This window comes from Balaenoptera physalus, assembly GCF_965194825.1.
Source record: "Balaenoptera physalus genome assembly, chromosome: 10".
Lineage (NCBI taxonomy): Eukaryota > Metazoa > Chordata > Mammalia > Artiodactyla > Balaenopteridae > Balaenoptera > Balaenoptera physalus.
This window is the reverse complement of record NC_138889.1, coordinates 62,707,061-62,723,140: the sequence shown is the minus strand read 5'-3', so window position 1 is coordinate 62,723,140 and position 16,080 is coordinate 62,707,061. Positions and strand designations below refer to the sequence as shown.

The 16,080-nt window shown below is 44.2% G+C and overlaps 1 long non-coding RNA gene across 1 annotated transcript in view; it reads right to left on the bottom strand.

The window, feature by feature from the left end:
• LOC309637236 overlaps window positions 1–16,080 on the bottom strand; it is a 49,580-nt gene that overhangs the window by 21,267 nt on the left and 12,233 nt on the right. The window contains exon 2 of the long non-coding RNA XR_014250452.1: window positions 283–401. This is a non-coding gene — a long non-coding RNA (uncharacterized lncRNA). The remainder of the gene's footprint in view (window positions 1–282; window positions 402–16,080) is intronic.

The window sequence follows — 16,080 nt, the reverse complement described above, 5'->3', positions numbered from 1 at the left end:
GAAGTCAAATTTCATCATTTTTCATATAGAAATCCAATTAACCACAGGTCAGGGTTAGAGTAGAGGACAAGCTTGCTGCTCTGTAACACTACCAGGAGTTTCCTGGAAGCTGTCCTATCCTCCCTGGACCTCGAGTGAGAAGCAATTGGTCCCTGTGTTTAAGAGAAAAACAGAGGTTCATAGCAAAAATCTGTTAGACGGATGGGATACATTTTTCTTATAGTGAGAACGTGGGATCTCAGACTGAAGGATCTGGCACCTGTCAGCCAGTTTAGTACTTACCAAGGCTTGAAAAGGTCCCTTCCAATGAAGTTCCAGTGATGTCTTCCTTTGATAAACATTGTGTGATCTCAACAGCTTTTGCCATTCCTCTGTCTATGGAGGTCAGTTGGTAGTTGCACCTGGAATAGAATGCTTAGATGTGCATCACTAGTGCTTTGAAATAATCAACACAACATCATCTTGCCCACAAATGCTCTGCCAGGGAGTGGCCATGGGGGAGTAACCAAAAATTGCACAGGCCTCCCATGGATGGATCAGGTGCAAAGAGTCCCAGCCTTCATTTGTGGTAGATGTCATGCTTTTACGGGCATCTGGCCACTCTAGTTCAGTTTCTGCTTAAACCCTGACCAGTTAATCTTCTTTAGAATTCCATTTTGTTTTGTTTTGTTTTTTAATTAACTTATTTCATTTATTTATTTTTGGCTGCGTTGGGTCTTCGTTGCTGCACGCGAGCTTTCTCTAGTTGCAGCGAGCGGGGGCTACTCTTCATTGCAGTGCACCGACTTCTCATTGTGGTGGCTTCTCTTGTTGCAGAGCACGGGCTCTAGGCGCGCAGGCTTCAGTAGCTGTGGGTCACGGGCTTAGCTGCTTCTCAGCATATGGGATATTCCCGGACCAGGGATAGAACCCATGTCCCCTGCATTGGCAGGCAGATTCTTAACCATTGCGCCACCAGGGAAGTCCCTAGAATTCCATTGTGAAGTTTCACCACCTTCCCTGATTCCAGACAAACGTGAGCCATATAAGGCCTTCATGATTCAATAGGCCTTTACAAACTATTCATAGACAAAGTTAATCCAAGCTTAAGAATAAGCCTTTAGAAAAACTTTAGGACTCTTTGCCAACAGACATTGTATCAATACTTGCACCTGGACTTGCTTTAAAATTATTAAATTCTATTCATGTGTATAAAATTATCTTTCCAAGTTGGGACAGGGTGGGGGAGTGGGGGAGTAGGAGTTGAATTTCTCTCTTTGTCTTAACACGTTTTTCCCCACACTGTAATCTTTTTCTTTCTTTCTTTCTTTCTTTTTTTTTGGCCACACCGAGTGGCTTGTGGGATCTTAGTTCCCTGACCAGGGATTGAACCCTGGCCCTTGGCAGTGAAAGCATTGAGTCCTAACCACTGGACCGCCAGGGAATTCCCCCCACATTGTAGTCTTGAAAAACGTGTAGTTCTTAAAATACTGTTGAGGGACTTCCCTGGTGGCACAGTGGGTAAGATTCCGCGCTCCCACTGCAGGGGGCCTGGCTTCGATCCCTGGTCAGGGAACTAGATCCCACATGCATGCCGCAACTAAGAGTTCACCTGCTGCAACTAAGGAGCCCACGAGCCGCAACTAAGGAGCCCACAAGCTGCAGCTAAGGAGCCTGCCTGCCACAACTAAGACGCGGTGCAACCAAATTAAAAAAAAAAAAAATACTGTTGAACAGTTCTGAAAATTCTGGTGCATTCCAACATGCTAGTTGTTCCTGGATTCCCTTTGTGCTATGGGTGTCATGCCATGGGTGACATGTACAAGACGAAAGAGAAAACCCTTGGTGCTGCAAACCAACCATTTGGGGAACACTGAAGGTGACCTGGGAGAAAAGATGCCCTGGTCAGTCTCCAAAGGTTATGAGTATAGAGCCTGATCTTAGAGTGAGGCAACATCTGAAGGAGATGCTGAAAAATGTAAGTTGATTGCAAATGAGAACAAAAGTGCCTGAGAAGAGGAAATGGCTATAGCCTATTCAGTTATTAATCAGAGCAACTATATTATGATAGCCATAGTAGAAGGTAACATAAACACCATAAGAAATTTTAGTTCATTCACTAGTGAGTAGATAGTGTTTTTTTCCCCCAAAAATTGTCTAAGGTCATGAAGTACTCAAAAGCATGGTAAGAACCAAAACAAATGGGAACGGACTTCTGAGAAGTAAGACTACAGATTCATGGGACACAACAAGTTTTGCTACCAGAGCAGAAAATACTGAGAAAATTTTATTACCTCATGCTGAGAGCAGACTGCATAACCAAAGACCATTTTCCTTTTCTCTGGACAACCAGTCACTATTCTGGAGGTTTTTTCAATCATTAACTTTAATGTATGCATGTACATACATTGTGCATAATGTATGCATGTGCATACATGTGCATAATGTATGCATGTGCACATTTCGTGCACCACCTCACACTCTCTCAGCCTCGCCAACAATTCCCATCACATCTGTAGTGAAAAGTTCCATGCTGGCTCCTGTTGACACACATCTCCCCAGTGTGCTGTGCCTCTCGCTTCCTGCCTCTAGCTTTTTCTAACACAGAGGCACAGAATGCCTGGGAGAACCCACTTTGCATTCATACCTCTGCAACCCAGAAGTGTGGGGAAGTCAAAATTCCTTGGGGCAACCCCTAACCAACAGAGGTCATAAGCCAGAGGATAAACATGTCTCTCTTTTGTCCCACAGTTGGACTATTCTGAGGCTCATTTCATAAAGCTCTTCAGAGGCCCCCAAAGGATCAAGCCCCAGTTGCCCACAGCAGTGGTCCACTCTGTTATGCATTCTTATGTTGGCTTTGCTCCTTCCCTGTTCCAACTTTTAGGCCCTGCCCTTTTTTTTTTTTAATTTTATTTTTTAATTGTATTGAAGTACAGTTGATTTACAATATTGTGTTAATAGGCCTTGCCCTTCTGCTTTTAGGATCACTTCCCAAATAAGCTGCCTGAATGTGTAGGGGAAGGGAAAAAAAACCCACAACTTTTTCTCTACTCTCTTTGGTTCAGGGATAGGGCCTGTGAATTAAACTGAAAAAAGACAGATCAACAAGAGAAAAAAGAGCATATTTCTGCATGTAATGCGCATATATGCAGGGCTACTGATTGAGCAATTCAAAGGAGTGGTTAGAATTTGGGGCTTATATACCTAACTTAGTAGGTGAAGAGAAGGACGAGAAAGGGCACTTATGAGAAAACAAACGACTTTTTATAAAGATAAATAGGCCCTTAGGAGAATAAATAGGAGACATGATAGTCTTCTGACAAAGTCTGGTTGGATGTGGTGCCAACTTTCAGCCTCCAAGGTTAGAGTTTCTCCTGGGGAAGGGATTTATGACAATTGAGTTCTTTTGGGAGGCTCTGCTTTTAGGCAGATAAGGGATTCCAGGAACTCAAATGCCTCAGGCCAAAATAGCTCTTATGCTAAAGTGGCATATTTTGGGTTGGCATATCCTGATCCCCTTCAAATGCAAGCCCATGTCTGAGGTTAAACACATACTCACATATAATCACACCAAACTGTATGCTTAAATGACAATATCTAGTTTTTTAAATCATAATATTATCAATCACATAATAAAGCAATGTTTATAATACTTTGATTAATTTACCCTCTTCATTGGAATATTTCAAAGACCAAATGTATTTATATACAGAAAATTAATACATAGGTTAGAAATCTGCCTGGGGATTATATGGTAACCATATACTTTATTTTCTCTGTCTCTCTGGATTTTAATTTCTTTAAAAATCTCCAGATAAACAATAGTAATTTATTAATTTGCTTAATATTTCATCACCTATGATTCAGAATCATTTACAGATTTTAGAAAATACACTAAGTTAACAGTAAACAATAACTGTTGATTATAAGAATTTATAAGAGAAATGTGATAAAACATTATGCATTTTAAGTGAAAACTGTAGATGTACATAATTTGCAATATTATATAAATATTACACAAGTTCCAGTAGTACAAGAACCAATTTATAAAATACTGGTTCTGTAAAATAATTAAATTTAGTTTAATACTCATTTACATACTCAAATATTAGTGTAAGTAATAATAATCAGGGAACTTGAAATTTCCACTTAATTTAGATTTTGGTTGGGGGGGATCAAGAAATTAAATTCAAAGTCTTGCAGGAACTAAAATACCACATTTGCATTTTCATTTCCCACTGTGGTAAAATCAAGGAGAAGACCTATAGTCATCTAACTAAAATTCACAGTATAATTTATTTTCTCAAAGGGTTTGCCTTGACCGAAAATACTAAGGGCACATGTGTTAGAATTTAATTTCCTGGTATTTATTTACTTTTCCATTTTATGTCTGTTTGTTTGAGAACTTTGCCTGTAAAACTCATAGTTGATAGAGGCACATTGCTACAAAATACCTGGGGGACATATAAAGCAGAACTCCATCTGATGATGTACACAGGCAAAATTACTTCCTTCTTTTTTCTTTCCTCCTCCAATTCCAAATCACAAACAGCAGCTGATTTCACAGACTAATCTGTCCCATCCAGCCCCATTCTGGCCGTGAGGGCTTCTGTTACACTTGTTTAAGATTAATTCCGCAGCAGAGAAGGGTCATACACAATGCACATTCATACCCAGAACACGTTCTTTCTCCTAAACGCAAGGATTCTCAGGGACCCATGCAGATCACAAGTCCATGATTTCAGATTCTGGCAAGATTCTCAGTGAAACAAAACCAACATTCAGAGGACACTTCCTAAGGGTGAGGGTAAGAGTTGCTGGGACAGAATCAGTAGTTGGTCCACCCCACTACTGGGCAGTAAAGGTCCTTCCGTCTTTGGAAACACACCATAGGCCTGTGCTGCAGGGAAAGCTGTGCTAATTAAAACTCCAAATACCCACTCAGCAGAAACCAACATTTTTCTCTTAGAATTCAAACAACTTAATTGTTCCAGATATTTCCTTAGAAGATGATAAAATGGGGAAACATTCAGGAGACACACTGGCTGAAGCGTTTGTGTGCAGGAGAGGGTAGAAGCATTCCCACCCACAGAGCAGTTTTGTGTACAGGTTAGAAAATGCTAGTGCTCTCAGGTGGCCTAGGCCTGCAATGGCTTGAAGCAGGATTTTGTTTGGTTCCTGGCAAGAGACTGAAGTCAGGCCGTGGCAGTGAGAGTGCTGCATCCTAGCCACTGGACCAGTGGCCAGTGACAAGGCCCCTGGACTGTCAGCTTTGTAGAAATGAATTCCCACAAAGAAAAGGAAAGTAGTGAAATGTAAAGTGTTTATTAGGAGGAAAAAGAGTACGTGTGAATAGGCCCACACAGGTGGGCTCAGAGAGAGAGGGGGCGGGCTCAGACAGAGAAAGGGGCCCTCGTGGTAGTTTGAATCACTTATTCAAACTACCGGCATTTCTCCCGGGTTTCCTCTGGCCAGTTATCTTGCTTTGCCTGGCTCTGAGTCTGTATTTGGTTTATCTCAGGGTTCTCCCATGTGTGCGCGTGCATCTATTAGCCAAGATGGATTCCAGCAAAGAGCTGGAAGGTTGACATCACTCCCTTTTGACCTCCAAGGAACCTTTCTGCACATGTATAGTCGGGAAGGTCTCCTTGACCTTGAGAATGAGAAATATGTGGTCTCTGTCGTTTATCTGGGAAGGGCTCAGCCTCTCCTATTATCCTCCTGCTATTATCTTCATCTTGGAGTATCTGTCCACAGGGGACAAACTCCAGCTGCTCAGCTTGGGGCTCATCTATCTCCTGCCTCACTAGGGTGTTCATTTGAATCAAAGGAGTGAGAGATCCAGCCCTCATCCAGTCACTTATGAGCTCTTCCAGGCTGTACTGGCAACAGAACCAGCTAATTCACATTTAATACAGTAGCCTGTCATTATTGGTTCAAACCGTAGACAAGTGCAGCCACCAGGGGGCGTGTTGTGTACATTAACTCGCGTTTCTCAACACCCAGAGCATCTATCACAAGTCTTTCAAAGTGGTTCTGGAACTCTCAGGCAGGCCAGTAGCTTGTTTCCCTTGACTTGGGAAAAAAGATGGGTCATCAACATAAATAAGGGGAAAACACCCTTGAAGAGACTAAAACTAAGAGGGTGAAAAGCATTGCCAGTGATTTGTGTAACATATTGCCATTTACTGGTAATATGCTCCAGATAATTAAACAAAGGACAAATTGCTTTAGAAAAAAGGGAACTCTGGAGAGGAAATGAGGAAGCTTGGGGGTTCCCAACAGGAGAATTCAAATGGAGACTATACTGAATCTCTTTGTCTTCAGTAAACTATAAGCTGGGCGGTGGTGTCATGTTTGAAAGCAGCAAAAGGAAGTCCCATAATTTCCAGACCTGGGAGGGCCTAGGCTGTGGCTGTGGACAGGCCACTTGGCAGAGGGGATCAAGGGCTTCCTTATATTTACTTTACAGAGAAACAGAATTCTCTGAACCTTAGTAGAAGTCTTAGTACTGAAGCTTTTCTTAAAACCTTTGTGACTACCAATTTTTGGCCTGGTGTGAATTTGCATATCATTGGGCCTGATCTGCATATTTCTTTTGAAACTCAGCAAGAATCATGAAGCCATTAAACCAAAGTTAGATTTTCCTGATTCCCATCCAAAAACATGTTGAAGAAAAGGCTTAGATTTGAAAACAGGAATAGTGTTTAAATTTGTATTAACAAACTAGTTTATTTTCCAAGGTTATTTCACATATTCTGTTTTATTCTTTTAAGAATATAAAATTTACCTTTTACCCAAAGGTCTTAATACTCAATTGAGTAGTTTCGCTTTGTCACTTGGAAGTCATTTTTCTAATTTAAAAACTGTTAAAAAGATTCATTCTTGGGGCTTCCCTGGTGGCGCAGTGGTTAAGAATCTGCCTGCCAATGCAGGGGACACGGGTTCGAGCCCTGGTCCGGGAAGATCCCACATGCCGCGGAGAAACTAAGCCCATGCGCCACAACTACTGAGCCTGTGCTCTAGAGCCCATGAGCCACAACTACTGAAGCCCATGCACCTAGAGCCTGTGCTCTGCAACAAGAGAAGCCACCGCAATGAGAAGCCCGCGCACCGCAACGAAGAGTAGCCCCCGCTCGCCGCAACCAGAGAAAAGCCCTTGTGCAGCAATGAAGACCCAGCGCAGCCAAAAATAAACAAACAAATAAATAAATAAGAAAAAAAAAGATTAATTCTTTTGAAAACTAATTAATTTATTTAAATGTATTAACATAAATTACAGAGTGCAATTTATGGCTCAAGCCTCTTTGTAAACATGGTGTTCTGCAATTTGGAAGGTTTTCTTTTATTTTTCTTTCAGCCTGGAGGGCTTTTCATAAAGGGCTAGCACATTTAAAGTACTGGAGGTGTGGCTTGCATTCTTAATCCCACCCCACCCCCCAAACACACATTGAATCCCTTTATTTTTTTAAATAAATTTATTTATTTATTTATTTTTGGCTGCGCTGGGTCTTCATTGCTGCGAGTGGGCTCTCCCTAGTTGTGGCGAGCGGGGGGCCACTCCCCATTGTGGTGCGCGGGCTTCTCATTGCGGTGTCCTCTCCCGCTGCAGAGCATGGGCTCTAGGCGCGCAGGCTTCAGTAGTTGGGGCTCGCGGGCTCTAGAGCGCAGGCTCAGTAGTTGTGGCGCACGGGCTCAGTTGCTCTGCGGCATGTGGGAACTTCCTGGACCAGGGCTCGAACCCGTGTCCCCTGCATCGGCAGGCGGATTCCCAAACACTGCACCACCAGGGAAGCCCTATCCCTTTATTTTAGACTTATACAAGTGCTTGTTTCTGGAGGATTGTTCTGGACATTCCACAGATGACACAGTAATGAGTTTGATATCAAAGATACTTCTGAATTAATTAGGCCCCCTCTGTAGATTTTTAGAAAACACTTCTATAATGTCTCTCAACCTCAGTGGATTTCCTATTTGTATTGGTTTCAAGAGACCCCTGAATGCTTGTATCTATTGGGGTTCCAATCCTTGGGTCCCCACTCCCAATCCCTCAATTCATACCAATTCAAACACAACACAGCTGGGCTTTTGCAAGTGGAGCCAATCTCTCACTCAAACAACAGAAGAAGTTATTAAATTATTGGACAATCTAAAGATTAAGCAATAGCATTTTTTCCATCTAAGGAGAAGAAACCCTGCATAAATTCAGAAAAATATACAGCTGCCCAGAGCTTCACTGACCATCATATACTTATTTATCCTCTAGGGGGCGGTAGTTCCCTGTTTCTGGGGGAAAACAGTCTTCTCTGGTCCAAGAGTTTTGCCTCTTGGAGCCTCCAGGGAAAACTCACTTAGCTGAGCCTTAATTCGAACAGAAAGAAATCACTCCAGCTTCGAAACAGATGAAATTCTAACCTAGAAACTAGAAACATTCATTCCAGGAGTCAGAAGCACCAGAGCCCTTCCATCTGCTCTGACTGCTGGCAGGTTCACAGATAAGACTCCACCTGTATTCTCTGCATTCATACCCATGAACATCTGGCAAAAACCACAAGACAATAATCCACAACAACAGGAAGCAGAAACTGTACTTTTTCATGTCCTGATGCTCTATAGATGTTCTCAGCCAGCTGCAACTTGATGTCCTTGTCTCAAACTGGTTAGAAACAGGTCTCAGAGAATAAGGGGAATCAGCACCCTACTCCCTGGCGGGGCCCAGACCCAGAGGGGTGATGAGCATACCAAGGGGCAGGGTGAGGTGATTCACAGCCTCACCACAATCCCCCAACTTCCATGTGTAGAGTGGGAGCAGCAGCCCCAGACCCAAAGGGACAGGTAGACTGGGATGGTGTGTGTCTCCTTGGCAACCAATATGGTCTGGTGACTGACAGCTTATGCATGCTGGGGAGTCAGGGGAAGGACTGGGGGATGGGGGACCCTCCCAAAACCTTGGTATTAGGAGAAGACCTGTTTGGGTAGGGATGGGGGAGCTCTGAGAACTGTGGCACGCGAGAGTCACAGCTGAAATTAAGCTGCTTGGGAGACAATAAAGGGATTTGATACTTATTCCAAAAGAAAAGAAAAGAAACAGATCTCAGAGACAAGCAGGTACCCCAATGAGATCCAAATGGGTTGTCATTGCCTGGGTTCCCTCTAAAAACAGAGCCTGAGACAAGGACTTGCATGGAGAGGATTTATTTGGGAGGTGATCCCAGGGTACAGGAGTGAGGAACTGTCAGGGTAACCACCCATCCATGTTTGCTGCGGACTGAGGTGTTCCCCGAGAGGCAGGGCTTTCATTGCTAAAGTTGGGAAAGTCCCAAGCAAACTGGGAGAAGTTGGTCACTATAGGAACTGGAGAGCTAGCCCCAGAGGGGGAAAAACAGTACAAGGCTGAGCGGATGAGTTGGTTTGATCCCACTGGACCTTCTAAGACGCATCTCAGACCTGGGGAGCATTTGACGCATCTCATCCCTTACTAGTTAAGCATTGCCCCTTGGAGTGTTAATTTCACCCACATTCAGGGCTCATATGCCTGAGGGCCTGTGAGTTCCCATAGGCTTTTCCCACTGTGGCTTCAAAGAAGCCCTGGGCAGAAAGTGAGAGAAACACAATACAGCTGAGGCCTAGCATGCTGGATTACGCCTACACAGATCTGGTTGCAGCAGCAATTTGGCCAGAGTCAAAACTGGACCAACAGGGTGTGAGGTGGGGCGCAGGAGTCCAATACATGAGGATGAATTTTGCCTCCCTTTGGTTGGCTCATATATTTGAGCTCTGCATGGGCTCAACAACCCCTGCTCTTAGCTTCTCATTAGTTTATTAATTTAAATGAGTTAAAACTCTCAAACTCTTTGTTTAAATAAGAAGTTCTGCAAAGTGGTTTTATGTTACCTCATGTATAATTTTGAGGAAGATGCCATACCAATGAGCCCCTTCTGGTGAAAAAGAGATCATTCACAGGTATTTGTTTCACCCCCCAAAATGGAGATGTCAATTTAAATGTCATCACCAGCATAAAACATTAAGACAACCAATCAAAATCACAGACTTTTCGGAATTCCCTGGTGGTCCAGTGGTTAGTACTCCATGCTTTCACTGCCATGGGGCCAGGTTCAATCTGGTCGGGGAACTAAGATCCCGCGAGCCACGCGGCACGGTCAGAAAAAACCCAGACTTTTTAGAGGTTAAGGTGTGCTTACAAGACATAGCAACAACCTCTGAAGCCCAGATGTCTTGCCAAATGTTTTGGAAATCATATTTACAAGGATGATTTATATGTATTTTTTACGTCCTTACTTCTTTTAAACTTTTTATTACCTAAAATTTTCAGGATCCCTTTGGTACCAACAATAACCACCAACTTTTGGCCATTCTTTTTCCATCTCCCTCCCTTAAGAATGCATGAAGCAGCAAGCAACAGAAAAACCAACTACATGATCTTAAACAAATAAAAGCACTCTCTGTCTCAGATAACAAAGTCTAGAGATAGGTAGTCCAGGCTGGTGTCGAACTGCATGATGTCCTCAAAAATTCAGCTCCTTCCCCTGTTTTGGTCCTCCAGCTTTAGAATGTGATTGCAAAATGGCTACCTAGCCTCCGGAAATCACATCCTCATTCCAGGAAGGAAGAATAAGGAAGAGCAAAAAGGAGCCTAAGATACACCAACTACCTCAGATTTCCTTTGGAAACCTTTCCCAGAAGCTGTACTCGGCATGGTCTCTACTTGCTGCAAGGGAGTATGGGAGGTGAGCAATTTTAGGTGGAACATAGCCACCCTGAACTAGAACCAGGTCCTATTAGTCAGAAAGAAAGGGCCTCTGTTCTTTCGCTCATGTTTTTCTCTCTGCTTCCAATGCCCTCCTCCCCCCACCCCTAACTACCCAGGCTATTCCTTTATTTAACAAATATTTATTTAATACTCACTCCCTGCCAGGCCCAAGGTCAGGTCCTGGGGCTCTAAAGAGAATAAAAAGTAGTGTTTGCTTTTGAACAAGCCCTAATGTAATCTATAGCAGAAAGCCAATACATAATATCTAAACTTGCTAAAAGCAGAGTCACACAAGCAAACATTTTATTTAAAGATACAGAAGGAACCTCTTAAAGATACAAAACTAGAAATGGTTCAAAGGGGCCACCTCCAGAGGCCAGGCTGTGACAGGAAGATGAAGAGCTGGGGATTGCTGATGCCATTATAAGCTCTTTTGTACTGCTTGGCTTTTTTTTTTTTAAAACCATGTACCTACATAACTTTGATAAAATGTAAAAAGTAATTCTGAAAAATAATACTGCAGTAGACAACTTTGTGCATAAAAAATGGTTGCCATTTTTTTCATGATGTATTCTTAGAATTTCTGTGTTAGAGATTGCAGATATAAATGTGTTTCCAGAAAGTATGAAAGATTGTTGAGTTTAAATGGAGTGACATATGTAAGCTACCAAGCACATAGCAGGCCCTCAGTACACATTCGTTAGAAACAAATAAATCACCCAGCATTCTGTCCGGATTCCAACCCTTCCCAACAGCTGCCACAAAAAAGAAGTGCAGCTCTCTTGATGATGTTCCTCTGGGTCTTTTGCTAACACAAATAGTATGGCAGTGAGCAGTCTTGTGCCAATGTCAATTCAGGTTTTTGCCAGTGTGTATTTGGGATAGATTCCTAGAAATGGGTAAACGCACATGTCATTTTGCTGGGTGTTGCCATGTTCCCTCCAGAGGGGCTGTACTATTTTGCGACCCCCGCCCCCGAGTAATGTGTGAGTGTGCCTTTTCCTCACAGCCACATCAAGAGAAATTGTTGTCCAACTGTGGGGTTTATACTCATCTGATGGGTGAGAAATGGTCTCTCAGTGCAGTGTGAATTTGCACTTCTAACTGATACTTACCATTTCTCCCTGCCACAGCCCATTCTAAATTTCCCTCACCCTCAGGCTGCTTGCCAAGGGGATGACCCAGACCTTTGTCCACAAGGGATCTGAGCCCTTCGTGGCCTTGTCTTTGTCAGACCAAGGATGCCTCAGTTGCCCAGGCAGTGTTTTTACTGAGCGCAGAAGCACTAAGATGTGTCCTAGGGAATCTGAGCTCCAGGCACTCTCCTTTCTGTCCCACTAAGCGTCAGCAGCCCTGCCTCTTCGTGACAATCAGGGTTGATAACATCCTGCCACCATCACAAACCCATTTTTGCCTTCTGCATCGCTGGTATAGAGATCCAAAAGTGATCAGGTGGCTGTTATAGTTTCAGGTTACATGGAACCCTCCTGTGTCCTTTGGTGAAGAGCTTACCCCTCCCTGGGAACTATGGCTTCTTTCCAACAGAGCCTAAAGTTGTAGGAACACAAAGCAAAACTTTTGCAAGTGAGTCACTGAAAATGATGGTAAGAGGGGCCACTTCTCCTTCTACACTTGTGTTCCTGGACCCCTGTATTCCAACTGGTGGAGACAGAGCACCACATAACAGCCATTGGTTCAATATACATTGTACAGGACAGCACAGTACAGGAATACACATCCTCCGGGACAGCACTCGACCCCACAAGGAGTCATCCCCAGGCTAGCACCCTCACTAAGACTTTCAGGCCAGGTGCTTTCAGGTGACACATTCTATAGGAGGCCCAGTGCATCCCATGGGAATGTGCCCTTTGACACACCTTCAAAGGGTGAAGGTGTGAAATGGGGCACACCTTCATGAAATGGAGCTGTTAGGGTGAGGCAGAGTGCTTTGTCAGGAAATCAGTCACACCATCAGCTCTGTGCTGGTCCTGGCAGAGGCCCTGTAAGCTGGGAAGGCAAACCCATACCCACAGCTAGTTTAAGTTCCTATGAGGAAGAATCACTCCCCCTCCAGGTTAGAAGGGATCTGATGCAATCAACTTGCTTGATCTTCCTGAGGGATGGAGCGGCACTGGGGGCTCTGTTGGTGACAAGTTAGATAATCAGCAGAGGCAGCAGCTAGAACAGCCTTGGTAAGCGGCAGCCCATGCCGTTGGGCCAGTGCAGAGCCTCCATCCCTGACACTATGACTACTCCATTCATGGGTCCATTGCTCCAGCACCGGGGTGGCTAAAGACAGAGGTCGGTTGACATCCGCCAGAGAAGTCATCCCATCCACGAGGCTGTTGAGTACTTCCTCTGAGGTCAATGCTTCCTAGTGAACACTGATGTGAGACATAAACGTCTTCACATTGGTGCCCACCCCGGGAGGCCTATCTGCATACCTCTTCCTTCATCTTCCCATGGTGCTTCTTTCAGGACCCTGACCAGCCAGCCAGTGATTCACTGCTGCTCAGAAAAGAAGCGTCTATCTCTACCTTTGACGACTTCTCATTCCATCAAATGCACACAACCAAAATCTCTGCCCAGAGCTCTGCCCACTAGGAGGATTTTCCTTCTATACTGCCTTTTAGGGCCACCACTGCCTAGGGCTTTAGAGTGGCAACAGTCCACTTTCAGCTCACATCAGCCTACCCATACATGAAGCAGGCTGAGATGTTTTCTTTCTCTATCATCTGGTCATAGGGAAGCCCCCATGAGGCCATAAGTGTGAGCTGCAGGAGAGGCATCAGTGCAACAGATTACATGACATGGGCCACCTCTGAGCCACCTGCTTGTGTAACTCATTTGTGCCTGTTGGACTTCCTCAGGCCTGAATGTACCATTTCCATCATACGATGGGTTACTACTATGCCTGCCTGACCTTATTATGACTTGATGGACCTAATAATACCCAACTCATGATAGGCAGCTCCTGTCTCATAATCACTTGGTGTCTGTCCCCTGGTCAGCATCTAATGGGGCCCACTGGTCCATCATGAGTTGCTTTTTGAATGAATAGTTCCTTGATGCAGAAGGCATGGCCTAGCTAGAGGACTGTGCCATGCATCTCCTACTGGGGCTTGCCAGACACTCCGCCCAGCATCCCTATCTCATGAGACGTCTCTAACCCTATAGCCAAGTGGCAGAGCAACTTGTCCTGCAGCCTGGTCCTAATGCAGAGGTCTCTCTTCCTCTGGGCCTCACTTGAAATTGCTAGACTTCTAACTACCTGATCAATGGATTGGCGTAGTATTCTCAGTGTGGCATATACTGCCTCCAAAATCCAAAGGACCCATAAAACATGTGCATCTTCCTTATCAATGAGGAGTATAAGGTGCGATAACTTGTTCTTTACCTCAGAAGGGATGTTCCAGCATGCTCCAGACCTAGACCCCCTAAAACCTTCACCTATATAGTAGGCTCCTGAATCTTTGTAGAGTTTATCTCCGCATCCTCTGGCACATACGTGTCTTATTAGGACATTCAGAGTAACACCATATTTCTGCTTACGAGGTCCAATTAGCATGATATCATCAATATAGTAGACCAGAGTGATGCTCTGAAGTGAAGTCAAGATGACCGAGGTCTTTGCAGACTACACTGTGACAGAGAGCAGAAGAGTTATCATAGTCTTGGGGCATGACCATGAATGAATGACTACTCTTCCCATATGCACCTGAAATGCTCTTGCTTCTCCTTACTAATGGGGATTAAAAAGAACACACTGACAGATCCAACATGATCTAGCATGATCCAAATGGTTTTTGCAGATACTAATACAGGTAGACTAAGTGGGAGATATAATGGGAGCCACCACCCCTGTATCCTTTAAGTCTTTAAGGGAGACATTAATTTCTGAGACCAAATAAATTACCAACCTATAGATTCAGGAACTAAATAAGCGGTTCTAGTTTTAAGCTACTAAATTTGGGACACGGTTGTCATGTAGCAAAAGAAGCCGCTTTGGATATGCAGGCTGGGAATATAGAAGAGAGATCTGAACAGGGCATAGAGATTTAGGAATCAGAAGATGGTAACTGAAGTCAAGGCAGTAGGTAAGACTATACTGAGAAATCCTGTAGAGTAAGAACAGCTTGAGACCCCCAAAGTCAACATTGCCAAACTAAGTTCAGTAATTCCTATCTCAGAAAATGGCACCACCAGCTACCCAGGCACCCAAGCTGGATACATCATGCCTTTCATGACCTGGCCCCACCAACCTCATCTCTCTCCTTCAGGCACCTTATGCTCCAGCAAAACAGACATTCTGATGCTCCTCACATGTGCTATGCTCTCTTTCCAACACCATGCCTTTGCCTACGCACTTTCTTCTATCAAGGATATCCTCTCCAGCCCCTTCCTCATATATTTACCTGCCATTTCAACCTCATATGTCACTACTTCTGGGCAGCCTTCCCTAACCATCCCCAGTGAGAAGTTAGATCCTCCTCATCCCATATCATAGAGCACACATCATGGAGATTGCTTTATCTCCGCCAGCCCTTCACATCCTCCCCACCTGCCTCTGTGACCCTGAAGGGCGTGGACCATGCCTTTTATGTTTATTTATAATCAAGAACTTAGAGTGTCTCTCTGGAAACAAATAAATCTAAGCAGGGTCCTGCTTGGCATAAGGAGATTTCAGAATGGCCAGTCTGAGAGAATGACAAGTCTGATTATTTTTTTCTCTCTTCTTTCTATAGACTGTATAGCAATCACTGTTGATGGCTAATGTAACACTCATCCTCAAACCACTTTTCCTTTGTCCCCTTAACTACAAAGGTGGGAAAACCTAACTTGTTTTCTCAGGCTCCTTTCTATTTAGTGTAGCCAGTATGGTGAAGCAGAAGTCTGCTAGAGGCTTCTGGGAAAGCTTTTGATTTTCCGATCAAAAGGACACATTAGCTGGCCTCACCCCTATCTCCCATCTTCCTGCCTGGAATATAGATGTGACGTCTGAAACTTCGTCAGCCACCTTGTACCATGAGGCAACCAGCCAGTTCACTAAGGGGGGCAGAGCGAAAAGCCTCCATGAGTCGGAGCCTCTGATGGCATCTTAGAAGCACTGCCCCAGCCTTGGGCTGCCCGCCTCCAGACCTCTCCTCGTGTGAGATAATTAAGTGATCTGATTGTTTAAGACACTGCTTGTCAGGTGTTCTTTGGCAGAGCAGAAAGCAGTCCTAACAGAGAGAATACACAGAGCAGCAGGAACTAACTGCCAGAAGAGAGCTCTGAGTCAAGGTCGTGCTGGGACCAGTGTTAAAGATAAACCTATCAATTAAGGA